The sequence below is a fragment of the Eleutherodactylus coqui genome, chromosome 8, assembly GCF_035609145.1.
Source record: "Eleutherodactylus coqui strain aEleCoq1 chromosome 8, aEleCoq1.hap1, whole genome shotgun sequence".
NCBI lineage: Eukaryota > Metazoa > Chordata > Amphibia > Anura > Eleutherodactylidae > Eleutherodactylus > Eleutherodactylus coqui.
The window spans coordinates 155,387,722-155,415,582 of record NC_089844.1 but is presented as its reverse complement, the minus strand read 5'-3'; the positions used below and the strand labels follow the sequence as shown (position 1 = coordinate 155,415,582).

Here is a 27,861-nt window from a genome sequence, read left to right as displayed (position 1 = left end):
CAATAGGAGTCTGATATATCTTAGATTGTTCAGACCCCATGTTTGACCACTTCCAACTATTCTTTACTAAGTATACAGGACGTATATTTCACACAGTAAACTAAGATAATCACTGAGACTATCTGGGAACACACAGTTCCCTGTCCCGGAATAGATTTACAGAACTAAAATGTGGTCAACTTCAAACACTAGGATTCAGGGGAGACCAGACTTCGCCTCTTAGGGAACTTTTAGTAATATTATAACAGATCCAGAGTAACAATATGACTGCCAGAAATTAGACTATAACAATGACAATTATTTCAATCTCCAATACAGACAACATGACTCTTTAAGTCCCAATGAGTGAGTTCTTCCGTCTAGGACAGTTAAATGAACTTATTCACTCTAAAATATGGACGGGGCAGAAAATATAGGAAACAGGCAACAACCAACCTCTAGTCCGTTAGAGACACACAGAGATCTAAAGAATCAAGACTGTATAATAATAAGATAAGCTCTTACCTTTACACCGGTGTTTTCAGTCTGGGGTCTCAGGATCCAGTATCCACGTCAACGGGCCAGGAGTTTGTTTCAGTCTACTGGTTGCGATGTCCCGTAAAGATAAGCCCCGCCCCCTAGTTGGACGCCAAAAACTGTCGAGGGTTAGTCTGCACAAACAGACTGGTCAGTGATGTTGTCCGGTTCCAAATTGACCTAAGCAGGAGCGCTCTTGAGAGTCAAAGTATTGAGCCATACACAGTATATGGTTAAAGCAATGAACTCTGAGTTTATTATTTGCATGTCTTGGCTTTTATAGCCAGTCCCCCTCATGGCTAAACAAGGAAAAACTCGTGATTTTACATAGATCTGACAATAAACTTATAACTTGACATTTAACTTAGACGTGTGATATATGACTCAGGCAAACACATTAATTTTAGAGAGAGCTGACAACTTCTTTGTGGTTAGGCCATCTCTTGCTAAATTCCAAGACATCTGTTCGGGTGAACTTCCTGATTCCACTAGGTCAGTCTGCAGAGCTTAAGAGAGAAACCACAGCCTGTTTCTCAATAGTCATGAGTTCTGTTACACATGAAAATATATTTGCAATATCTTTTCACTATTATGCTTATGGTATGTGTTTTCTCCTGCAATTGATGTCCACCCACCCCCCTGCTGCTTTCATCTCTGCTTAACCTGCACCATTGCTATTTTCCTGCATCTTTTCACTATTATGCTTATGGTATGTGTTTTCTCCTGCAATTGATGTCCACCCACCCCCCTGCTGCTTTCATCTCTGCTTAACCTGCACCATTGCTATTTTCCTGCATCTTTTCACTATTATGCTTATGGTATGTGTTTTCTCCTGCAATTGATGTCCACCCACCCCCCTGCTGCTTTCATCTCTGCTTAACCTGCACCATTGCTATTTTCCTGCATCTTTTCACTATTATGCTTATGGTATGTGTTTTCTCCTGCAATTGATGTCCACCCACCCCCCTGCTGCTTTCATCTCTGCTTAACCTGCACCATTGCTATTTTCCTGCATCTTTTCACTATTATGCTTATGGTATGTGTTTTCTCCTGCAATTGATGTCCACCCACCCCCCTGCTGCTTTCATCTCTGCTTAACCTGCACCATTGCTATTTTCCTGCATCTTTTCACTATTATGCTTATGGTATGTGTTTTCTCCTGCAATTGATGTCCACCCACCCCCCTGCTGCTTTCATCTCTGCTTAACCTGCACCATTGCTATTTTCCTGCATCTTTTCACTATTATGCTTATGGTATGTGTTTTCTCCTGCAATTGATGTCCACCCACCCCCCTGCTGCTTTCATCTCTGCTTAACCTGCACCATTGCTATTTTCCTGCATCTTTTCACTATTATGCTTATGGTATGTGTTTTCTCCTGCAATTGATGTCCACCCACCCCCCTGCTGCTTTCATCTCTGCTTAACCTGCACCATTGCTATTTTCCTGCATCTTTTCACTATTATGCTTATGGTATGTGTTTTCTCCTGCAATTGATGTCCACCCACCCCCCTGCTGCTTTCATCTCTGCTTAACCTGCACCATTGCTATTTTCCTGCATCTTTTCACTATTATGATTATGGTATGTGTTTTCTCCTGCAATTGATGTCCACCCACCCCCCTGCTGCTTTCATCTCTGCTTAACCTGCACCATTGCTATTTTCCTGCATCTTTTCACTATTATGCTTATGGTATGTGTTTTCTCCTGCAATTGATGTCCACCCACCCCCCTGCTGCTTTCATCTCTGCTTAACCTGCACCATTGCTATTTTCCTGCATCTTTTCACTATTATGCTTATGGTATGTGTTTCTTGCCTAGCTTGACTACTGGCCATATTTGTGCATCTCCCCCCCTCATATAGTATCATCCCCCACTTCTATGCCCATTTTTTAGTGTGGAGGTGTTTATTTATGTAAGCGAGCCATAAAACCTCTGGGTGGGTCACTAGCCAGTCGCTTAACGAACCTAAATTGAACTAGTCCCTCCCAGGTGTTGGCTGTAGCTTGGCTTTAAAAGTAGCATCTCTTCACTGACACGCATGTGGTCCCTGTGACGAAGTGGGCCCGTGATTAAGTGTGACTTCCATGCAGTTTAACATGGCATGAATTAATATCTGCTTATCCTTTCCTTCTCAACAGGTATGTGTTTTCTCCTGCAATTGATGTCCACCCACCCCCCTGCTGCTTTCATCTCTGCTTAACCTGCACCATTGCTATTTTCCTGCATCTTTTCACTATTATGCTTATGGTATGTGTTTCTTGCCTAGCTTGACTACTGGCCATATTTGTGCATCTCCCCCCCTCATATAGTATCATCCCCCACTTCTATGCCCATTTTTTAGTGTGGAGGTGTTTATTTATGTAAGCGAGCCATAAAACCTCTGGGTGGGTCACTAGCCAGTCGCTTAACGAACCTAAATTGAACTAGTCCCTCCCAGGTGTTGGCTGTAGCTTGGCTTTAAAAGTAGCATCTCTTCACTGACACGCATGTGGCAGTGTACGCATGTGGTCCCTGTGACGAAGTGGGCCCGTGATTAAGTGTGACTTCCATGCAGTTTAACATGGCATGAATTAATATCTGCTTATCCTTTCCTTCTCAACAGGTATGTGTTTTCTCCTGCAATTGATGTCCACCCACCCCCCTGCTGCTTTCATCTCTGCTTAACCTGCACCATTGCTATTTTCCTGCATCTTTTCACTATTATGCTTATGGTATGTGTTTCTTGCCTAGCTTGACTACTGGCCATATTTGTGCATCTCCCCCCCTCATATAGTATCATCCCCCACTTCTATGCCCATTTTTTAGTGTGGAGGTGTTTATTTATGTAAGCGAGCCATAAAACCTCTGGGTGGGTCACTAGCCAGTCGCTTAACGAACCTAAATTGAACTAGTCCCTCCCAGGTGTTGGCTGTAGCTTGGCTTTAAAAGTAGCATCTCTTCACTGACACGCATGTGGCAGTGTACGCATGTGGTCCCTGTGACGAAGTGGGCCCGTGATTAAGTGTGACTTCCATGCAGTTTAACATGGCATGAATTAATATCTGCTTATCCTTTCCTTCTCAACAGGTATGTGTTTTCTCCTGCAATTGATGTCCACCCACCCCCCTGCTGCTTTCATCTCTGCTTAACCTGCACCATTGCTATTTTCCTGCATCTTTTCACTATTATGCTTATGGTATGTGTTTCTTGCCTAGCTTGACTACTGGCCATATTTGTGCATCTCCCCCCCTCATATAGTATCATCCCCCACTTCTATGCCCATTTTTTAGTGTGGAGGTGTTTATTTATGTAAGCGAGCCATAAAACCTCTGGGTGGGTCACTAGCCAGTCGCTTAACGAACCTAAATTGAACTAGTCCCTCCCAGGTGTTGGCTGTAGCTTGGCTTTAAAAGTAGCATCTCTTCACTGACACGCATGTGGCAGTGTACGCATGTGGTCCCTGTGACGAAGTGGGCCCGTGATTAAGTGTGACTTCCATGCAGTTTAACATGGCATGAATTAATATCTGCTTATCCTTTCCTTCTCAACAGGTATGTGTTTTCTCCTGCAATTGATGTCCACCCACCCCCCTGCTGCTTTCATCTCTGCTTAACCTGCACCATTGCTATTTTCCTGCATCTTTTCACTATTATGCTTATGGTATGTGTTTCTTGCCTAGCTTGACTACTGGCCATATTTGTGCATCTCCCCCCCTCATATAGTATCATCCCCCACTTCTATGCCCATTTTTTAGTGTGGAGGTGTTTATTTATGTAAGCGAGCCATAAAACCTCTGGGTGGGTCACTAGCCAGTCGCTTAACGAACCTAAATTGAACTAGTCCCTCCCAGGTGTTGGCTGTAGCTTGGCTTTAAAAGTAGCATCTCTTCACTGACACGCATGTGGCAGTGTACGCATGTGGTCCCTGTGACGAAGTGGGCCCGTGATTAAGTGTGACTTCCATGCAGTTTAACATGGCATGAATTAATATCTGCTTATCCTTTCCTTCTCAACAGGTATGTGTTTTCTCCTGCAATTGATGTCCACCCACCCCCCTGCTGCTTTCATCTCTGCTTAACCTGCACCATTGCTATTTTCCTGCATCTTTTCACTATTATGCTTATGGTATGTGTTTCTTGCCTAGCTTGACTACTGGCCATATTTGTGCATCTCCCCCCCTCATATAGTATCATCCCCCACTTCTATGCCCATTTTTTAGTGTGGAGGTGTTTATTTATGTAAGCGAGCCATAAAACCTCTGGGTGGGTCACTAGCCAGTCGCTTAACGAACCTAAATTGAACTAGTCCCTCCCAGGTGTTGGCTGTAGCTTGGCTTTAAAAGTAGCATCTCTTCACTGACACGCATGTGGCAGTGTACGCATGTGGTCCCTGTGACGAAGTGGGCCCGTGATTAAGTGTGACTTCCATGCAGTTTAACATGGCATGAATTAATATCTGCTTATCCTTTCCTTCTCAACAGGTATGTGTTTTCTCCTGCAATTGATGTCCACCCACCCCCCTGCTGCTTTCATCTCTGCTTAACCTGCACCATTGCTATTTTCCTGCATCTTTTCACTATTATGCTTATGGTATGTGTTTCTTGCCTAGCTTGACTACTGGCCATATTTGTGCATCTCCCCCCCTCATATAGTATCATCCCCCACTTCTATGCCCATTTTTTAGTGTGGAGGTGTTTATTTATGTAAGCGAGCCATAAAACCTCTGGGTGGGTCACTAGCCAGTCGCTTAACGAACCTAAATTGAACTAGTCCCTCCCAGGTGTTGGCTGTAGCTTGGCTTTAAAAGTAGCATCTCTTCACTGACACGCATGTGGCAGTGTACGCATGCGGTCCCTGTGACGAAGTGGGCCCGTGATTAAGTGTGACTTCCATGCAGTTTAACATGGCATGAATTAATATCTGCTTATCCTTTCCTTCTCAACAGGTATGTGTTTTCTCCTGCAATTGATGTCCACCCACCCCCCTGCTGCTTTCATCTCTGCTTAACCTGCACCATTGCTATTTTCCTGCATCTTTTCACTATTATGCTTATGGTATGTGTTTCTTGCCTAGCTTGACTACTGGCCATATTTGTGCATCTCCCCCCCTCATATAGTATCATCCCCCACTTCTATGCCCATTTTTTAGTGTGGAGGTGTTTATTTATGTAAGCGAGCCATAAAACCTCTGGGTGGGTCACTAGCCAGTCGCTTAACGAACCTAAATTGAACTAGTCCCTCCCAGGTGTTGGCTGTAGCTTGGCTTTAAAAGTAGCATCTCTTCACTGACACGCATGTGGCAGTGTACGCATGCGGTCCCTGTGACGAAGTGGGCCCGTGATTAAGTGTGACTTCCATGCAGTTTAACATGGCATGAATTAATATCTGCTTATCCTTTCCTTCTCAACAGGTATGTGTTTTCTCCTGCAATTGATGTCCACCCACCCCCCTGCTGCTTTCATCTCTGCTTAACCTGCACCATTGCTATTTTCCTGCATCTTTTCACTATTATGCTTATGGTATGTGTTTCTTGCCTAGCTTGACTACTGGCCATATTTGTGCATCTCCCCCCCTCATATAGTATCATCCCCCACTTCTATGCCCATTTTTTAGTGTGGAGGTGTTTATTTATGTAAGCGAGCCATAAAACCTCTGGGTGGGTCACTAGCCAGTCGCTTAACGAACCTAAATTGAACTAGTCCCTCCCAGGTGTTGGCTGTAGCTTGGCTTTAAAAGTAGCATCTCTTCACTGACACGCATGTGGCAGTGTACGCATGTGGTCCCTGTGACGAAGTGGGCCCGTGATTAAGTGTGACTTCCATGCAGTTTAACATGGCATGAATTAATATCTGCTTATCCTTTCCTTCTCAACAGGTATGTGTTTTCTCCTGCAATTGATGTCCACCCACCCCCCTGCTGCTTTCATCTCTGCTTAACCTGCACCATTGCTATTTTCCTGCATCTTTTCACTATTATGCTTATGGTATGTGTTTCTTGCCTAGCTTGACTACTGGCCATATTTGTGCATCTCCCCCCCTCATATAGTATCATCCCCCACTTCTATGCCCATTTTTTAGTGTGGAGGTGTTTATTTATGTAAGCGAGCCATAAAACCTCTGGGTGGGTCACTAGCCAGTCGCTTAACGAACCTAAATTGAACTAGTCCCTCCCAGGTGTTGGCTGTAGCTTGGCTTTAAAAGTAGCATCTCTTCACTGACACGCATGTGGCAGTGTACGCATGCGGTCCCTGTGACGAAGTGGGCCCGTGATTAAGTGTGACTTCCATGCAGTTTAACATGGCATGAATTAATATCTGCTTATCCTTTCCTTCTCAACAGGTATGTGTTTTCTCCTGCAATGGATGTCCACCCACCCCCCTGCTGCTTTCATCTCTGCTTAACCTGCACCATTGCTATTTTCCTGCATCTTTTCACTATTATGCTTATGGTATGTGTTTCTTGCCTAGCTTGACTACTGGCCATATTTGTGCATCTCCCCCCCTCATATAGTATCATCCCCCACTTCTATGCCCATTTTTTAGTGTGGAGGTGTTTATTTATGTAAGCGAGCCATAAAACCTCTGGGTGGGTCACTAGCCAGTCGCTTAACGAACCTAAATTGAACTAGTCCCTCCCAGGTGTTGGCTGTAGCTTGGCTTTAAAAGTAGCATCTCTTCACTGACACGCATGTGGCAGTGTACGCATGCGGTCCCTGTGACGAAGTGGGCCCGTGATTAAGTGTGACTTCCATGCAGTTTAACATGGCATGAATTAATATCTGCTTATCCTTTCCTTCTCAACAGGTATGTGTTTTCTCCTGCAATTGATGTCCACCCACCCCCCTGCTGCTTTCATCTCTGCTTAACCTGCACCATTGCTATTTTCCTGCATCTTTTCACTATTATGCTTATGGTATGTGTTTCTTGCCTAGCTTGACTACTGGCCATATTTGTGCATCTCCCCCCCTCATATAGTATCATCCCCCACTTCTATGCCCATTTTTTAGTGTGGAGGTGTTTATTTATGTAAGCGAGCCATAAAACCTCTGGGTGGGTCACTAGCCAGTCGCTTAACGAACCTAAATTGAACTAGTCCCTCCCAGGTGTTGGCTGTAGCTTGGCTTTAAAAGTAGCATCTCTTCACTGACACGCATGTGGCAGTGTACGCATGTGGTCCCTGTGACGAAGTGGGCCCGTGATTAAGTGTGACTTCCATGCAGTTTAACATGGCATGAATTAATATCTGCTTATCCTTTCCTTCTCAACAGGTATGTGTTTTCTCCTGCAATTGATGTCCACCCACCCCCCTGCTGCTTTCATCTCTGCTTAACCTGCACCATTGCTATTTTCCAGAGCGTCATCCCGACGGCCCCATTACATATGGAGGTTGCCCTCTGACCCAGGTAGGGACAGGAAGAGTTTAAAAGCACCTCCCTTTCCACCCATGCTTCAGTGTCTTCCTGTCCCTACGGTGGGACAGAGGAGCAGCTCCAGAGCTGCAGGAGAAGCTGCGGAGGCAAGAAGACTTACCGCAAAGAAATACTTACCGCACGCTGTGCGGCCCCCCTGGAGGGGTAGAGGTCGGGGCCGCACACTCAAGAGTCCCTGCATCCCCGACCTGCACTGCCGACGGAGCCGTCAGTCGCCCAGTAGCGCTGGTCTCCCTCGCGCGGATCGCATGTTCGGGCCGCCGCTGCTGTGATGGGATAGTTCCTCCTGGCAGGGGAACGGCAGCGGCGGCCTCCCTGGACCTCGGGCGCATAGCGGTGACGTCATCCGGCGTGGTGACGTCACGCGCACAACGTAGGGGGCGTGGCTACCGGCGAAAACCCGGAAATGGCGCCAAATTTGAAAATCCTCCCCATAAAAGCAGGCTAAACTCCATGGAGGTTCCTGCTGACTGCCAGACAAGTGTATGTGAGTATGTCTACCCGCGACAGCTCAGCACGTGAGGGAGAGATTGACACCCTACCAACTGTAAGTAGGCTATACGCCAAAACATGCGCAAATGGTCACTTGTACAGCGGATGCATATATGTTCCCTTTCTTGTCTCCCCTCTCCCCCACTTTCATGGGTAGATGGATAAGGAGGGTCCAAAGAAAATGGACCCGAGGAAAAAATCGAAAAAATGCGTCCTCTGCAACAAAAGGCTCGAGGAGAGCTATAAAAAACCCCTATGCGAGGAGTGAGTGTATTACCGCAAGTAATGCTCCTGAATCCAACGCTTGCACTGCTATAACAGTGAATTGCTCTGCCTTCACAGATGCACGGGGAAAATTCTCGCAGAGGAGAAAGCAGCATTCAAATCCGATATCCGCTGCATGATAAGGGAAGAGCTGCAGGTGAGGGAAACAATGCAAATTGAGGAAGATAACCCGCCGAGAACAATCCAGGATGAGATGTTTGGCGGCCTCCGATCTAGAAGAAAGATCATGTTCCCAGTCAACCAGATGCTGCAGCAAGTGATCATAGATGAATGGCAGGAACCGGAAAAAAGGATCACTGTTCCAAAAGAGATCCGAAACCGGCTCGCATTCGCTACCGAGGACGTCCGCCTGTACAGGGAAACCCCCAAGGTGGACATCCAGATCGCAAAAGTGGCCAAGAAGACCCTCTTGCCCTTCGAGGACACCTCCCAGCTATCCGATCCGATGGATAAAAAAATCGACGGATTAATGAAGAAAGCCTGGGAGGCAACATCCCTCACCATCGAGGCTAACATAGCCTCAACCTCAGTGGCTAGATCCATGGCGCTCTGGCTAAACAGGCTAGAAGCCTCCATAAAGGATCGGGCCCCCAGAGAGGAGTTGGCCAGCTGTCTCCCCCTCTTAAAAATGGCTACCGCCTTCCTGGCTGACGCATCAGCGGAAACGGTAAGATACGGGGCAAAAACCGGAGTCCTCAGCAACTCAGCGAGAAGGGCACTATGGCTGAAGACTTGGGCCGCAGACATTACATCCAAAAATAAGCTCTGCGCCATCCCCTTCCAAGGGGAATATATGTTTGGGCCCGTCCTGGACAAAATCCTGGAAAAAGTCGGCGACAAGAGTAAAACCCTGCCTGACAGACAACCTTTCAGGAAACCATCCTTCCCGAAGAGGATGCGCCAGCCTCCTCCCGAAGTTAAAGGGAAAGGGAAGACTGGAAGATGGTCGTACCCCAAGGGAGGTCGGGGTAAGGAAGTCCAACCCTCCCCTGAACAAACAGGGGGTAGATTAGCGGGCTATCTAAGCCAGTGGCAAGGGGTAACGTCTAACCCCTGGGTACTCCGAATAATCGAAGCAGGGTGCCAAATTGAATTCCACTCGCTACCCCCTAGGAGATTCCTTATAACCTCCCCGGGGTCCCTACAGGAACAAGGGAACCTCATAAAAGGCGTTCAGGAACTTAAGGACCTAGGGGTCATTACACAAGTCCCCGATTACGAAAGGGGTGAGGGATTCTATTCCCCCCGATTTCTAATAAAAAAACCGAATGGTTCCATTAGGACTATATTTAATCTTAAAGCCCTAAATCAATTTATCTCGTACAAAAAATTCAAGATGGAAACAGTAAGATCCATCGTCCCACTAATAGATCGAGATAGTGTAATGTGCACCATAGATCTTAAAGATGCATATTACCATGTCCCAATAACGGCAGCCCATCACAAGTACCTGAGGTTTGCTCTGCGGGAGGGAGACAAGATCCAACATTACCAATTCACGGCCCTTCCATTCGGAATCTCCACCGCCCCTCGGGTATTCACGAAAATCGTTATAGAGATGGTAGCCTACTTCAGGCGGAATCAGATCCGCATATTTCCGTATCTGGATGACTTTTTGTTGGTGTCAAGGACGGAGAAGACCATGCGTATAGACCTATCCATGGTCTTATCCACCCTAAACAGTTTAGGGTGGATAGTTAACAAGCAGAAGTCCGACTTGAACCCTGGTACACAAAAGGTGTACCTGGGAGTATTACTAGACTCCCACATCCAGGAATCCCGGCTTCCATCATCTAGGAAGGAAGACCTCACCCAAAGAGTAAAATCCTTCTGTCAGGCTACGGCGGTTTCCATTAGAGAAACAATGAAGGTGCTGGGCATCCTGACGGCTTGCATTCAGATAGTCCCATGGGCACAGGCCCATACCCGGCAATTACAAGGATTTATCCTTGCCAACTGGGACAAACGGCAGACATCCCTGGATAAGAAGGTGAGCCTGTCCGTCCGAGTCAAAGAGTCCCTACGCTGGTGGACCTCACAGAGGAACCTAAGCAAAGGTACCTCTTGGTCACAAGAATCTACCGTACCCATCACAACAGATGCCAGCAAAACGGGATGGGGAGCCCAAGTAGCCGACCAAAATCTACAGGGGATTTGGGACCCCCAAGTAGCTAAACGCTCATCCAATTTCAGAGAACTAAGGGCAATCTGGGAAGCCCTTCAGGCGGCAGAACCCCTTATAAAAGGAAGGCATGTCAAAATCCTAACCGATAATATGACAGCTCTGTCATTTGTTCGTCACCAGGGGGGAACGCGACACCCGCACCTGCAACGACTGGCAACAGAGATACTCCGCTGGGCGGAATCCAACGTGCTGTCCCTCTCAGCGATCCACTTAAAAGGGTCCACAAACGTCGCTGCCGACTTCCTGAGCAGACAGAGCATCCATCCAGGAGAATGGGGACTGAATCAGCGAGTCTTCGACCAACTAATCTGCCAGTGGGGAGAACCGCAGATAGACCTGTTCGCCACGAAGAGAAATTCAAAGTGCCAGGACTTTTACTCGCTGAACCCCAGAGACAATCCACGCGGGGTAGACGCCCTGTCCCAAAGCTGGGACATGGACCTAGCCTACGCCTTTCCTCCCTTCCCACTGATCCCCCGCACCCTCAGGAAAATCCAAACCAGCCGGGCGTCAGTCATACTAGTTGCCCCTATGTGGGACAAAAGGCCCTGGTATCCCCTGCTAAAAGCCTTGGCGATCCAGGGTCCATTCCTACTACCAGCCGTAGAAGATCTTCTCCTCCAGGGCCCACTAACATACCCAGGGGTCGAGAAATTGAAGCTAGCAGCATGGATGCTGAAAGCATGATACTGCGTGGGAAGGGACTCTCCCATAATGTAATTACTACCCTAACAAAAAGCCGTAAACCTATCACGATAGCCATCTACGATAGGATATGGAAAAAATTCACAGAGTTCTGTAAAATAGAGCCAGGGAAAATCCCAGGAATTGACATTCCCGTAATCCTGGAATTTTTGCAGGCAGGCCTAGAAAAAGGCCTTAGTCCTAGAACCCTTAAAGTCCATACAGCAGCACTAGGGTCCTATCTAGATTGTCCCTTGGCAGAACACCGCTGGGTGCGTAGGTTTCTCAAAGGGGCAGAACGGCTTCGACCCTTTGTTAGAGAAACCTTTCCTACCTGGGACCTAAATATAGTCTTAACTAGCTTTTGCCAATCCCCCTTCGAACCCCTCTCACAACTCTCCTTGAGGCTGCTCACACTAAAAGTTACCCTTTTAGTCGCCATAACATCGGCTCGGAGAATAGGGGAATTGCAAGCATTACAATGTATTGAACCATACATGGTAATACAAGACGACAGGATTACCTTCAAACTAGACCCAGCCTTCCTTCCGAAGGTAGTGTCAAAATTTCATAGGGAGCAGACGATCACTCTGCCCTCCTTCTGTCAAAATCCCCGTAACGAGAAAGAGAGAGAATTTCATAACCTAGACGTTAGGAGAGCTGTTCTAGCGTACCTAGAGGCCACCCGCTCTTTCCGTAAAAATAATAACCTCTTCATTCAATTTCAGGGGCCGGCAAAAGGAAAGACGGCAACTAAGAGCACCATCGCGAGGTGGATCAAGACCGCCATCCAAGAGGCATATAAAGCCAGGGGTCTCGACCCTCCGGGAAAAATTAGAGCTCACTCCACTCGCTCTCTTTCCTCCTCTTGGGCAGAAAAAGGCCAGGCGTCTGCCGAGCAGATCTGCAAGGCGGCGACCTGGTCGAGTATACATACATTTACCCGACATTACAGGGTTAACGTCCAGTCGGACAAAGACCTGAGTTACGGACGTAAAGTCCTTCAGGCAGTAGTCCCACCCTAGGGCCACGTATAATTTGGTATACTCCATATGTAATGGGGCCGTCGGGATGACGCTCTGGAAGGACACGGATTACTTACCGGTAGTCCCTTTTCCAGGAGTCATCACGACGGCCCATAGTTCCCTCCCCTTTAAGAATAATTTATGTTCTTCAAATGTAAATATGACCGAATAAAGGTAAAATTTGGTTTAGTAAACATTGTCCACCGTAATGATTTATAAGTCACTGAAGCATGGGTGGAAAGGGAGGTGCTTTTAAACTCTTCCTGTCCCTACCTGGGTCAGAGGGCAACCTCCATATGTAATGGGGCCGTCGTGATGACTCCTGGAAAAGGGACTACCGGTAAGTAATCCGTGTCCTTCCTGCATCTTTTCACTATTATGCTTATGGTATGTGTTTCTTGCCTAGCTTGACTACTGGCCATATTTGTGCATCTCCCCCCCTCATATAGTATCATCCCCCACTTCTATGCCCATTTTTTAGTGTGGAGGTGTTTATTTATGTAAGCGAGCCATAAAACCTCTGGGTGGGTCACTAGCCAGTCGCTTAACGAACCTAAATTGAACTAGTCCCTCCCAGGTGTTGGCTGTAGCTTGGCTTTAAAAGTAGCATCTCTTCACTGACACGCATGTGGCAGTGTACGCATGCGGTCCCTGTGACGAAGTGGGCCCGTGATTAAGTGTGACTTCCATGCAGTTTAACATGGCATGAATTAATATCTGCTTATCCTTTCCTTCTCAACAGGTATGTGTTTTCTCCTGCAATTGATGTCCACCCACCCCCCTGCTGCTTTCATCTCTGCTTAACCTGCACCATTGCTATTTTCCTGCATCTTTTCACTATTATGCTTATGGTATGTGTTTCTTGCCTAGCTTGACTACTGGCCATATTTGTGCATCTCCCCCCCTCATATAGTATCATCCCCCACTTCTATGCCCATTTTTTAGTGTGGAGGTGTTTATTTATGTAAGCGAGCCATAAAACCTCTGGGTGGGTCACTAGCCAGTCGCTTAACGAACCTAAATTGAACTAGTCCCTCCCAGGTGTTGGCTGTAGCTTGGCTTTAAAAGTAGCATCTCTTCACTGACACGCATGTGGCAGTGTACGCATGCGGTCCCTGTGACGAAGTGGGCCCGTGATTAAGTGTGACTTCCATGCAGTTTAACATGGCATGAATTAATATCTGCTTATCCTTTCCTTCTCAACAGGTATGTGTTTTCTCCTGCAATTGATGTCCACCCACCCCCCTGCTGCTTTCATCTCTGCTTAACCTGCACCATTGCTATTTTCCTGCATCTTTTCACTATTATGCTTATGGTATGTGTTTCTTGCCTAGCTTGACTACTGGCCATATTTGTGCATCTCCCCCCCTCATATAGTATCATCCCCCACTTCTATGCCCATTTTTTAGTGTGGAGGTGTTTATTTATGTAAGCGAGCCATAAAACCTCTGGGTGGGTCACTAGCCAGTCGCTTAACGAACCTAAATTGAACTAGTCCCTCCCAGGTGTTGGCTGTAGCTTGGCTTTAAAAGTAGCATCTCTTCACTGACACGCATGTGGCAGTGTACGCATGCGGTCCCTGTGACGAAGTGGGCCCGTGATTAAGTGTGACTTCCATGCAGTTTAACATGGCATGAATTAATATCTGCTTATCCTTTCCTTCTCAACAGGTATGTGTTTTCTCCTGCAATTGATGTCCACCCACCCCCCTGCTGCTTTCATCTCTGCTTAACCTGCACCATTGCTATTTTCCTGCATCTTTTCACTATTATGCTTATGGTATGTGTTTCTTGCCTAGCTTGACTACTGGCCATATTTGTGCATCTCCCCCCCTCATATAGTATCATCCCCCACTTCTATGCCCATTTTTTAGTGTGGAGGTGTTTATTTATGTAAGCGAGCCATAAAACCTCTGGGTGGGTCACTAGCCAGTCGCTTAACGAACCTAAATTGAACTAGTCCCTCCCAGGTGTTGGCTGTAGCTTGGCTTTAAATGTAGCATCTCTTCACTGACACGCATGTGGCAGTGTACGCATGCGGTCCCTGTGACGAAGTGGGCCCGTGATTAAGTGTGACTTCCATGCAGTTTAACATGGCATGAATTAATATCTGCTTATCCTTTCCTTCTCAACAGGTATGTGTTTTCTCCTGCAATTGATGTCCACCCACCCCCCTGCTGCTTTCATCTCTGCTTAACCTGCACCATTGCTATTTTCCTGCATCTTTTCACTATTATGCTTATGGTATGTGTTTCTTGCCTAGCTTGACTACTGGCCATATTTGTGCATCTCCCCCCCTCATATAGTATCATCCCCCACTTCTATGCCCATTTTTTAGTGTGGAGGTGTTTATTTATGTAAGCGAGCCATAAAACCTCTGGGTGGGTCACTAGCCAGTCGCTTAACGAACCTAAATTGAACTAGTCCCTCCCAGGTGTTGGCTGTAGCTTGGCTTTAAAAGTAGCATCTCTTCACTGACACGCATGTGGCAGTGTACGCATGCGGTCCCTGTGACGAAGTGGGCCCGTGATTAAGTGTGACTTCCATGCAGTTTAACATGGCATGAATTAATATCTGCTTATCCTTTCCTTCTCAACAGGTATGTGTTTTCTCCTGCAATTGATGTCCACCCACCCCCCTGCTGCTTTCATCTCTGCTTAACCTGCACCATTGCTATTTTCCTGCATCTTTTCACTATTATGCTTATGGTATGTGTTTCTTGCCTAGCTTGACTACTGGCCATATTTGTGCATCTCCCCCCCTCATATAGTATCATCCCCCACTTCTATGCCCATTTTTTAGTGTGGAGGTGTTTATTTATGTAAGCGAGCCATAAAACCTCTGGGTGGGTCACTAGCCAGTCGCTTAACGAACCTAAATTGAACTAGTCCCTCCCAGGTGTTGGCTGTAGCTTGGCTTTAAAAGTAGCATCTCTTCACTGACACGCATGTGGCAGTGTACGCATGCGGTCCCTGTGACGAAGTGGGCCCGTGATTAAGTGTGACTTCCATGCAGTTTAACATGGCATGAATTAATATCTGCTTATCCTTTCCTTCTCAACAGGTATGTGTTTTCTCCTGCAATTGATGTCCACCCACCCCCCTGCTGCTTTCATCTCTGCTTAACCTGCACCATTGCTATTTTCCTGCATCTTTTCACTATTATGCTTATGGTATGTGTTTCTTGCCTAGCTTGACTACTGGCCATATTTGTGCATCTCCCCCCCTCATATAGTATCATCCCCCACTTCTATGCCCATTTTTTAGTGTGGAGGTGTTTATTTATGTAAGCGAGCCATAAAACCTCTGGGTGGGTCACTAGCCAGTCGCTTAACGAACCTAAATTGAACTAGTCCCTCCCAGGTGTTGGCTGTAGCTTGGCTTTAAAAGTAGCATCTCTTCACTGACACGCATGTGGCAGTGTACGCATGCGGTCCCTGTGACGAAGTGGGCCCGTGATTAAGTGTGACTTCCATGCAGTTTAACATGGCAGTTCAACAGGCCAAGAGACAGGTACGCCACAACCTCTGCTTTAATTCCTCTCGTTTCAAAGCTATTGCAAATGCTTTCACCTCTCTTCTAATCCTTGCTCTCAGTCTCAGCACTTCTTCCAAGTGCCCCCAACCGGGGCACGCTATTCACATCAGCCCCTCTCTCCTGTCCTCCCCTATGCACAGCCCGCACGCACTCTATACTTTCTTACTAAGCCTCACACCCCCTAATACCACTAACAAACATTACTGCCACCCCCACAAATCTCCTAATCATCTGCTCACGCTTGCTATTTTGCTGCTACTAGCAGCTGGGGATATCTCTCCCAATCCTGGCCCTCCCTCCACTGCTCTTAACTATTACCCCCTACCTGACTCACTAGGACACCCCTCAAGCCCCACTGCTAGCCCATGCATACCCTCCCCCAACTCCTTTCAATGTGCCCTCTGGAATTGCCAGTCAGCATGTAACAAACTCCCCACCATCCACGACTATTTTACTGCCCACTCTTTTAATCTGCTCGCTCTCACAGAAACGTGGATACAACAGTCTGACACGGCTTCCCCTGCTGCACTGTCCTACAATGGCCTGCAGTTCTCCCATACCCCGAGACCAGACGACAGGCGTGGCGGAGGAGTAGGTGCTCTTCTCTCCCCGAAATGTACCTACCAGGTCATCCCCCCTGTACCCTCACTCACTTTTCCTTCATTTGAGGTACATATGCTACGGCTTTTCCGCCCGCTGTCCATGCGAGTAGCAGTCATCTATTGCCCCCCAGGTGCTGCTCGCCTGTTTTTGGACCACTTTGCTGCCTGGCTCCCCCACTTCCTATCCTGCGAAATCCCAACCCTCATCTTAGGCGATTTTAACATCCCCACTAATTACCCCAACTCCCCATCTGCCTCTCAGCTTCTTTCGCTCACCTCCTCCCTTGGTCTCTCTCAACTCACAGCCTCTCCCACTCACAGGGATGGCAACACTCTGGATCTGGTCTTCCTCCGGCTCTGCTCTGCTTCCAACTTCACTAACTCCCCTCTCCCACTCTCAGATCATAACATCCTCTCTTTCTCTGTCACACTCCCTAACATCTCTCCACACCCACCTACCTATCGTACCTACAGGAACTTAGAGGCCATCCACACACAAGACTTTGCTGAATCCCTACAGTCCTCTCTGTCCCCCATCTCTCTCCTCTCCTGCCCCAACCTGGCTGCCGCTCACTACAACACCGCTCTCAAACATGCCCTGGAAGAAGCGGCGCCCCCCAGGACCCGAGCCATCCGATGTAGACCACGGCAACCCTGGCTCACACCTCAAACGCGCTTCATCCGGCGGTGCTCTAGAAGTGCCGAACGGCTGTGGAGGAAGTCGCAAACGTCTGCAGACTTTCTCCACTACAAATTCATGCTCAAAACCTACAACTTCGCCCTCCACCACGCCAAACAAGTCTACTTTACCTCTCTCGTCTCCTCACTATCGCACAACCCTAAACAGCTCTTTGATACTTTTCACTCCCTTCTCAGCCCTAAACCGCAGCCCCCGGTGACGGATCTCAGTGCTGTTGAACTGGCTGCCTATTTCAAAAAGAAAATTGATGACATCCGTCAAGAAATAACCTCCCAATCCCAGACTAGCCCTGACCTTAGTCTTGTCAGCACTGCAGCTAGCTCCTGCTCACTGTCTGTACTCAGACCAGCAACAGAGGAAGAAGTCTCCAAACTGCTCTTCTCTGCTCGCCCCACCACCTGCGCTAGCGACCCTCTCCCCTCACACCTCCTCCGATCCCTCTCCCCAGTGGTCATCTCGCATCTCACCACTATATTCAACCTCTCTCTGGCCTCTGGCATCTTTCCCTCTTCTTTCAAACATGCCATCATATCCCCATTGCTAAAGAAGCCGACTCTTGACGCAACTGACGTTGCCAATTACCGACCCATCTCAAACCTCCCCTTCATCTCCAAATTACTAGAACGGCTGGTTTACTCCCGCCTTGTAAGCTATCTATCAGAGAACTCTCTCCTCGACCCCCTACAGTCTGGCTTCCGACCCCAACACTCCACAGAAACTGCCCTTACAAGGGTATCAAACGACCTACTGTCAGCCAAATCGAGGGGTGACTACTCCCTACTGATCCTCCTCGATCTCTCTGCAGCATTTGACACAGTTGACCACAAACTCCTCCTCAGTATGCTTCGCTCCATCGGCCTAAAGGACACTGCTCTCTCCTGGTTCTCCTCCTACCTATCTGACCGCTTTTTCAGTGTCTCCTTTGCTGGCTCTACCTCTCCTTCTCCTCCCCTTGCTGTTGGGGTCCCCCAAGGCTCGGTCCTTGGCCCCCTCCTTTTCTCTATCTACACAGCCCCTGTTGGACAAACCATCAGGAGCTTTGGCCTCCATTACCACCTCTATGCTGATGACACCCAGTTATACACCTCTGCCCGTGACATCTCTGCACCTTTCCTCCAAAACATCACTAACTGTCTGTCCGCTGTCTCTAACACCATGTCCTCTCTCTACCTAAAACTAAACCTCTCTAAAACTGACTTACTGGTGTTTCCTCCTTCCACCAACCGACCTCCTCCTGACATCTCCATCTCAGTGTGTGGCGTCACCATAACTCCTAGACAACATGCCCGCTGCCTTGGGGTCATATTCGACTCAGATCTCTCATTTACTCCCTACATCCAGTCAGTGGCCCGAACATGTCGGCTGCACCTAAAGAACATCTCAAGAATCCGCTCCTTTCTCACCATAGACACGCTGAAAACGCTTGTTGTTGCCCTCATCCACTCACGGCTCGACTATTGCAACTCCTTGCTGGTCGGCCTCCCCTGCACCAGACTCTACCCTCTACAATCCATCCTGAATGCGGCAGCCAGGCTCATATTACTGTCCAGCCGCTACTCAGATGCCTCTGCCCTGTGCCAGTCACTGCACTGGCTGCCAGTTAAATACAGAATTCAATTTAAACTTATTACCTTCATCCACAAAGCCCTCCACAGTGCAGCGCCCCCCTATATCGCCTCCCTCATCTCAATCCATCACCCAGTCCGGGCTCTCCGCTCGGCAAACGAAACTAGACTGCACACCCCTCTAATTCGAACTTCTCACTCCCGCCTCCAAGACTTCTCCAGAGCAGCACCGGTCCTCTGGAACGCACTACCAAAGAACATCCGGGCAATCCAGGACTCGAAAAACTTCAGGCGTGCTCTAAAAACGCACCTCTTCAGGGATGCATACCGCATTCCCTAAACAAACCCTTCTGTACACCGCCTGATAACATGTTTCCTGACCTACTGACTGCAATCCCTGCTAGCCATCATAAACCGCTCCTGTAGTCATATTGATCCTGCCGTCGCATAGCTAAATGTCTGACTGTTGTCTGTATATAGCATCCCTCACTCTCCAGCACGCGATACTGTGCACACCTCCAGCCATTTTACCTTCTGTGTCACCCCATTACTTGTAGTATGTAAGCTCGTTGGAGCAGGACCCTCACCCCTATTGTTTCCATCAGCTGATTACGATTGTAACCGTGGTTCTGTAATTTTTTGTACTTTTGTCTTTCTGTATTTCCCCTGTCTATGTAAGCGCTGCGGAATATGTTGGCGCTATACAAATAAAGATTATTATTATTATTATTATTATAATATATTCATTTAGATAAGCAACATATATTAACTCCTTCAGCCCCTCTTGGCCCCTATCACACTTATCATCAAGCCATGTTTCAGTAATTCCGACTATATCATAACTTTCATCAGTCATTCTTGCTGTCAGGACAGTGTCCGGGATATGGGGGTCCCTGAGATATCCCGCAACCCCTGTCCCTGCCTACTTGCCCCCCTGGGCTAACCCCCAGGGCGACAACTGGGCGGCGGTCCCTACCCTCACTAGGGAAGCGGGACACGGGAAGACAAACAGACACTGAGACAAAACAACGGTAGAATGGTCAGACAATCCGGGTTGGCAACAAGAGGGTACGCAGTACGGAGGGGTCAGGCAAAAACGTAGTCAAGTCCAAAAGCAGGTGTCAGGAAAGCCGGGGTCACAAAGAGTAGTCAGGATAAACGCGGGTGCAGCTGGAGAACCAAACTAACACTGGCAAGGGCTGAAAGGAAAACACACATATTTAAATGCTGTCAGCGCTCCCGCCCCAGAAGCTGATTGGGGCGGGGAGCCTGACAGCAGCAGGGCTAATCAGGGAGGTGCTGGGGGCACGCCCCCAGTCTTGCTGCACAGACAGTTACTAGGGAAGCCAGCCTGGTAGTCAAGTGACTAGAAGCACCAGCTGCCTCCCTAGCAACCCGGCGGCGACCAGTCTTACAGCGGCCCGGGGAGATCACAAGAACCGGGGCTCCCCTATGCCGCACTCCTGTAACCCAGGTGGCAGGACCGGTGGTGTGGGCACGGCGGCCCCGAGAGTTGCAGGTTCTGACAGTACCCCCCTTCTACGGGGGGACACCGGACCCCCATGGCCAGGTGCGGGCTTAAGCGGGAAAGCCCTGTGGAATGACTGGACTAGGCGTGGCGCATGAACGTCCCTGGCAGGGACCCACGTCCTATCCTCAGGGCCAAATCCTCTCCAGTGGACCAGGTACTGCAGCACACCTCTAACCCGTCGGGCATCAACAAGCCTTTCTACTTCATACTCCAGTTCCCCCTGTACCAGAGAAGGAGGGGGCGGGTTCTGGGTGGGTAGAACTGGAGTCACATACTTCTTAAGCAAGCTTTTGTGAAAAACCTTGTGGACCTTCCAGGAGTCAGGAAGTGCCAACTTATATGACACCGGGTTGATAACCTGCGAAACAGTAAATGGGCCAATGAACCGAGGAGCAAGTTTCAGGGAGGGAACCTTAAGTCTGAGATTCTTGGATGACAATAAAACTTGCTCCCCGACCACAAAAGGTGCAGAGATAGTACATCTTTTATTTGAGTATTTACGCAGTTTCTCTTGGGAACCCTGAAGGTTCTTACGAACCTGGGCCCAAACTGTGCACAGTTCCTCAGAGGATATGTCAGCGGCCGGATTGTTCGAGACAAAAGGAGTAGAAAGCGAGAACCGGGGATGGAACCCATAGTTACAAAAAAAAGGTGACAATTGGGTCGACGAGTTAACATGATTGTTAATAGCAAATTCGGCGAGAGGTAAGTAGTTGGCCCACTGATACTGGTTATCAGAGACAAAAAGTCGCAGGTACTGGATAAGTTCTTGATTCATCCGTTCCGTTTGTCCGTTACTCTCGGGATGGAAAGCGGAGGAAAAAGACAAATTGACGTTTAGATTTTTACAGAAAGCTCGCCAGAAGCGAGCGACGAACTGAACCCCTCTATCTGACACAATATCCTCGGGGATCCCATGTAACCGAACAATCTCCTTGATGAACATTTCAGACAGAAGTTTGGCGTTAGGCAACTTGCAAAGCGGAACAAAATGTGACATTTTAGAGAAACGGTCAACTATTACCCAAATGACCGTATTCCCCAGCGAGGATGGCAGATCAGTAATAAAATCCATGGACAAATGGGACCATGGCCTGGACGGAATGGGCAAGGGAAGAAGAGGACCCTCAGGACGTCTCCTGAGATTCTTCCCCCTTGCGCAAACCGGGCACGCGGACACAAATAACCGTACATCCTTGGCCATGTGCGGCCACCAATAGAGTCTGGATACTAACTCCAGAGTACCCCTGATGCCGGGGTGTCCAGCTAGGACTGAAGCATGTGTCTCCTCTAACACTTTCAATCTCAGTGACAACGGGACAAATAATTTGCCTTCCGGAAGGGCTTCAGGAGCTGATTGTTGAGCGGCGTGTATGAGAGGTGAAAGGTCGGAGGAGACAGCAGAGAGGACCGCCCCAGGGGAGAGAATGCTCTCAGGCTCAGCCTCGGAAGGTTCCGGAGAACCAAAACTCCTAGACAGGGCATCAGCCTTGACATTCTTAGAACCGGGTCTATAGGTAACAACAAAATTGAACCGAGAGAAAAACAAGGCCCAGCGGGCTTGCCGAGCATTTAACCTCTTAGCGGAATCTAAATAGGTGAGGTTTTTATGGTCTGTGAGTACCGTGATCTGGTGATGGGCTCCTTCCAAAAAATGCCTCCACTCTTCGAAAGCCCACTTAATAGCCAGCAATTCCCGGTTGCCTATATCGTAGTTCCGTTCAGTGGAAGAGAACTTTCTAGAAAAATAGGCGCACGGTCTAAGGTTAGTGAGTGTGGAGGGACCTTGGGACAGTACCGCTCCCACACCAAACTCAGAGGCATCTACCTCCACCACAAAAGGGCAGGACAGATCCGGTTGTACTAGGACGGGCGCAGAAGAGAACGCCGCCTTTAGGGTATCGAAGGCCCTCAGAGCCTCAGAAGACCAGGTACTCACATCTGCTCCCTTTCTGGTGAGGTCCGTTAGAGGTTTAGCCACCACGGAGAAGTCTTTAATGAACTTGCGATAGTAGTTGGCGAAGCCGAGGAAGCGTTGAAGGGCTTTCAATGAACCTGGCTGGGCCCACTCCGTGATGGCTTTCACCTTCTCCGGATCCATCTGGAAGTCGCATGGCGTGATGATATACCCTAAGAATGATATCTTTTGTACCCCAAAAACACATTTCTCGAGTTTAGCAAACAGCTTGTTATGTCTGAGTCGAGCTAGCACAGTCTGAACATGAGTATGGTGACTCGGCAAGTCGGAGGAAAAAATCAGAATGTCGTCTAGATATACAACAACGAACACCCCCATGATATCCTGAAACACTGAATTCATGTACCCCTGAAAAATGGCGGGGGCGTTACACAATCCAAAAGGCATAACTAGGTATTCAAAATGACCGAGGGGCGTATTGAAGGCGGTTTTCCACTCATCCCCCTCCCGAATGCGGATGAGGTTGTATGCTCCCCTGAGATCAAGTTTAGAAAACCATTGGGCACCAGCGACCTGGTTGAGGAGGTCAGGAATGAGTGGAAGAGCATACTGGTTTCGGACTGTGATTTTATTTAGCTCTCTATAGTCAATACAGGGCCGGAGACCCCCATCCTTTTTCTCAACGAAGAAAAACCCGGCACCCACCGGGGATTCTGAGGGCCGGATGTGCCCCTTGGCCAAGCTGTCCTGGATATAGTCCCTCATGGATTCTCTCTCTGGAACCGTAACATTATAAATGTGGCCCTTAGGAAGTTTGGCCCCAGGAATCAAGTCGATTTTACAGTCCCATTCCCTATGAGGGGGCAGAGCTTCAGATAATTGCTTGGAGAACACGTCAGAAAACTCGGAGAGGTAATCTGGTAGGGGACTCCCCTCGCAGGTGGAGATTCCCACCTTCACTGGACAAAGGTGGTTGGCACAGCGGGGACCCCACTCTACCAGTTCCAACGTGTCCCAATTTACTACCGGGTTGTGCTCCCGGAGCCAGGGGAGGCCTAGGACGACGTCCACAGACAAATCTCTCATCACCAGAAAAGTGCAGGTTTCAACGTGTAGGGCTCCTATAGTAAACCTTACTTCAGGGGTAACCAGATTAACAACCCCTGCTTGCAATGGAGTGGAGTCCACTCCTGAAACAAAAATCGGAGTCTCTAAACGTAACAAAACCCCGGACAGTTGAGCAACGAAATTAAAGTTAACGAAATTAGCAGCAGCCCCAGAATCAACGAAGGCTTGCCCAGTACGGTGGAAAGCATGAAATTCTAGGGTGCAGGGCAATAACATTTTGGACAACACAGGGAGTACCTTGGCTCCTAGACAGTCCTCCCGACAACTGCCTAGGAGTGGAAGTTTTTCCTGCCGTGGCTTCTTAGCGCAGGTTGCAATGCGGTGACCCAGCTCCCCACAGTAGAAGCAGAGGTTCTTCTTCAGGCGGTATTCCCGTCGTTGCTTGGGGTTCATGGCTCCCAGCTCCATGGCCTCGGTGGTGGGAGGTAAAAAGGTCGGGTCAGTCGAAGAAGTGGGCGTGGGGAGTGGCGTGGTCCGAGCGGCGTGTCTGGCCCTCAAACGTCGGTCGGCCCGAATAGCCAGCGACATGGCTTGCTCCAGGGTTCTAGGCTCCGGGTGGGCCACGAGTAGGTCCTTAAGACCCTCAGACAGACCGGTCAAAAATAGGTCTTTTAGGGCGGCATCATTCCACCCGGATTCTGTACAATGTTGGCGGAATAAAGCGCAGTAGTCCTCCGCCATCTTGCGACCCTGGCGCAAGGCCAGAAGCTTGGAGACTGCGTAGCCGGCCCGGTCGGGTTCGTCATAAATTTGACCCAAGGCGGAAAAAAAGGCGTCAAGGGATAGTCGGGTGGGAGAGCCAGCTGGTAACGAGAAAGCCCAATTTTGGGGCTCTCCCCTCAGGCGGGTAATTACGATTCCCACTTTCTGGTATTCAGTACCAGAGGAGTGGGGGCGGAGATCAAAGTAGAGCTTGCAGCTCTCTCTAAATGCAAAAAACTGACCTCTCTCTCCGGAGAAGCAATCCGGAAGCGTGGCTCGAGGTTCTAACATTGTTCCTGGAGCGGAAGGGGGCTGCATGGGACCTGCAGCTGCCACTTGTTCCTGTAGCTGCAAGCGGGCTGTTAGGTCCTGGGCAAGGGTCGTAAGGACCTGGACCTGGTTCGCTAAAGCCGCCACGGCCTCCATCGAGGGGCTCAAAGTTGCCGGGCGGATGCAAGGGTCTGACCTTCGTTCGGCCAGTGTTACTGTCAGGACAGTGTCCGGGATATGGGGGTCCCTGAGATATCCCGCAACCCCTGTCCCTGCCTACTTGCCCCCCTGGGCTAACCCCCAGGGCGACAACTGGGCGGCGGTCCCTACCCTCACTAGGGAAGCGGGACACGGGAAGACAAACAGACACTGAGACAAAACAACGGTAGAATGGTCAGACAATCCGGGTTGGCAACAAGAGGGTACGCAGTACGGAGGGGTCAGGCAAAAACGTAGTCAAGTCCAAAAGCAGGTGTCAGGAAAGCCGGGGTCACAAAGAGTAGTCAGGATAAACGCGGGTGCAGCTGGAGAACCAAACTAACACTGGCAAGGGCTGAAAGGAAAACACACATATTTAAATGCTGTCAGCGCTCCCGCCCCAGAAGCTGATTGGGGCGGGGAGCCTGACAGCAGCAGGGCTAATCAGGGAGGTGCTGGGGGCACGCCCCCAGTCTTGCTGCACAGACAGTTACTAGGGAAGCCAGCCTGGTAGTCAAGTGACTAGAAGCACCAGCTGCCTCCCTAGCAACCCGGCGGCGACCAGTCTTACAGCGGCCCGGGGAGATCACAAGAACCGGGGCTCCCCTATGCCGCACTCCTGTAACCCAGGTGGCAGGACCGGTGGTGTGGGCACGGCGGCCCCGAGAGTTGCAGGTTCTGACACTTGCTTCAAGCTCGCCCACTTTACCGATCAGACTTCGTGCATTCGTGATCATACAATTTATATCATTTTTTTTGTTTTTTAAATTTGTTGTGTTGCTGTTCGTACTTATGGCTGATCTATCAGTTCTAACTGTACTAACCCCACCCCCTGCTCGTCCCCCATTCCCTTTGCTTGGACCCAGATCGCTAATTATACTGGCTACCCCACTATTTCTCATTTTGCCCTCCCCCCCAGTCCCTAGTTTAAACACTCCTCCAGCCTTCTAGCCATCTTTTCCCCCAGCACAGCTGCACCCTCCCCATTTAGATGCAGCCCGTCCCTACGGTAGAGCCTGTAGCCGACCGCAAAGTCAGCCCAGTTCTCCAGGAACCCAAATCCCTCCTTCTTACACCAACTCCGGAGCCACTTGTTTACCTCCCTAAGGTCCGGCTGCCTTTCTAGTGTGGCTTTAGGTACAGGTAGTATTTCCGAGAAAACTTCCCTGGAGGTCCTCGCCCTGAGCTTGGACCCTAAGTCCCTGAAATCATTTTTGAGGGCCCTCCATTGACCTCTAACTTGTTCATTGGTGCCAACGTGCACCATGACTGCTGGATCCTCACCAGCCCCTCCCAGTAATCTGTCAATCCAATCCGCGATGTGTCGAACTCGAGCGCCAGGAAGACAACACACCGTTCGACGATCCCGGTCTTTATGGCAGATTGCCCTCTCTGTCCCCCTAATAATTGAGTCCCCCACCACTAGAACCTGTCTAGCCTGCCCTGCGCTCCCCGTCCCCGTCTCACTGGAGCAGTCATCCCCCTGGCGTTCAGAGGGCGTGTTGTGCTGCAGCGGTGCTGGCTCTGTAATGGCATCCCCCTCATCTGCCAATCTTGCAAATTTGTTGGGTTGTGCCAGTTCAGGACTAGCCTCCCTGGTTCTCTTCCCTCTATCCCTCCTTCTTTCTGTCACCCAGCTGACTGCCTGCTCCCCCTACTCTTCCGTACTACCATCCGCCCCCGCCTCTACCCCAGCGAGTGCCTGCTCAGTGAGCACCAAACTCCTTTCCATGATGTCAATGGCTCTCAGTGTTGCCAGTTGCCCATTTAGATCCAGAATTTGGGCTTCTAAATGTGCGACGTGCATGCATCTTGCGCAACAGTATGCACCATCGATCGGCTGATCAAGGACCGCATACATTGCACAAGTAGCACACTGGATGACATTGCCAGGCATGGAGCTCATCCTAATGGGGATCTACAATTTACTTGTTGAAGTAGTGAAGATAGACTTGCTCACACTCCGCTCACACGCTGCCGCAAGCGCCGTCCCGCTGCCGCAACCGCTGACCCGCAGCCGCAACCTCTGACCCGCTGCCGCAACCGCTGACCCGCTGCCGCAACCGCTGTCCCGCTGCCGAGACCGCTGTCGCAGCCACTGTCCCACTGTCGCAACCGCTGTCCCGCTGTCGCAACCGCTGTCCCGCTGACGCAACCGCTGTCCCGCTGTCGCAACCGCTGTGCCGCTTTCGCGACCGCTGACCCGCTGCCGCAACCCCTCACCCGCTGCCGCAACCCCTCACCCGCTGCCGCAACCCCTCACCCGCTGCTGCAACCCCTCACCCGCTGCTGCAACCCCTCACCCGCTGCCCCTCTTGCGCAACCTCTTACCCGCTGACACTTATGCGCAACCAGTCAAAAAAAATTTTTTTTTTTTATTCCCCCCTCACAAACACTTAGACCCCCAGACACACACACACACAGAAGACACAACTAACCAGATACACAGAAGACACACAGCTCACAAACACACACAGAGGTAGATACTTATCAGCTCCTCCACTCCGCCGCTCCTCCTGGTGACGTCACCCGCTGTCCCGGCGGCCGCTCACTCTGCCCTCCTGTCTCAGCTGCTCCGCTGAACTCCTGGTGGCCTCTTGGTGCCGGCTGCTGCGCTCCGGTCACACTGGTCACTCCTGCCCCCGCACCTGCTTCGGCTGCCGCTGCCCCCACACCTGCTTCGGCTGCTGAGCTGCTGAGCTGCTCTGCTGTCCCCTTCAGCTCCCCGCTCGTGCCTCTGTCTCGTGCCGCTGCTCCTGGCGTCTGACGTCACTTCCGCACAGGAGCAGGAGCACAATGAGCATTATAGTACAGTTGGTGGATTATTCGGTCTGGCCCTGCCTCTACCCCTGGCCACCGCACTGGCTCGGCCTGTGCCCACACCCTGACTTGGGCCTCCGCGTTTGCGCCCGCGTCCACGTCCTATAGGCCTACCCCTACCCCTCAGCATGGTGTATTACCAGTAGTGCAGAAACAGAACGCTGTAATTAAATGTGCCGCTTATTGGCCTGTGGTTGGAGGCTGACTCCGCTTACGGAACGCCAGGAAATAATTTTGCGCAAGCCTGCTGTAACACTTAGCTGGCTGCGTATAAATTAGGAGGACAACTACACCCAGCACA

The 27,861-nt window shown here is 49.6% G+C and overlaps 3 long non-coding RNA genes across 3 annotated transcripts; all 3 read left to right on the top strand.

The window, feature by feature from the left end:
• Positions 1–1,106: 1,106 nt before the first annotated feature.
• On the top strand, positions 1,107–6,515 carry LOC136577634 (uncharacterized). Its single transcript, XR_010786533.1, has 10 exons — positions 1,107–2,315; positions 2,655–2,763; positions 3,119–3,227; positions 3,583–3,691; positions 4,047–4,155; positions 4,511–4,619; positions 4,975–5,083; positions 5,439–5,547; positions 5,903–6,011; positions 6,367–6,515. It is a non-coding gene; the product is annotated as an uncharacterized lncRNA (long non-coding RNA).
• A 367-nt stretch (positions 6,516–6,882) lies between these two features.
• LOC136577633 (uncharacterized) lies at positions 6,883–7,827 on the top strand. Its single transcript, XR_010786532.1, has 3 exons — positions 6,883–6,939; positions 7,295–7,403; positions 7,759–7,827. It is a non-coding gene; the product is annotated as an uncharacterized lncRNA (long non-coding RNA).
• Positions 7,828–12,958: 5,131 nt separating this feature from the next.
• Positions 12,959–15,789, top strand: LOC136577632 (uncharacterized). Its single transcript, XR_010786531.1, has 7 exons — positions 12,959–12,978; positions 13,334–13,442; positions 13,798–13,906; positions 14,262–14,370; positions 14,726–14,834; positions 15,190–15,298; positions 15,654–15,789. It is a non-coding gene; the product is annotated as an uncharacterized lncRNA (long non-coding RNA).
• Positions 15,790–27,861: the final 12,072 nt, after the last annotated feature.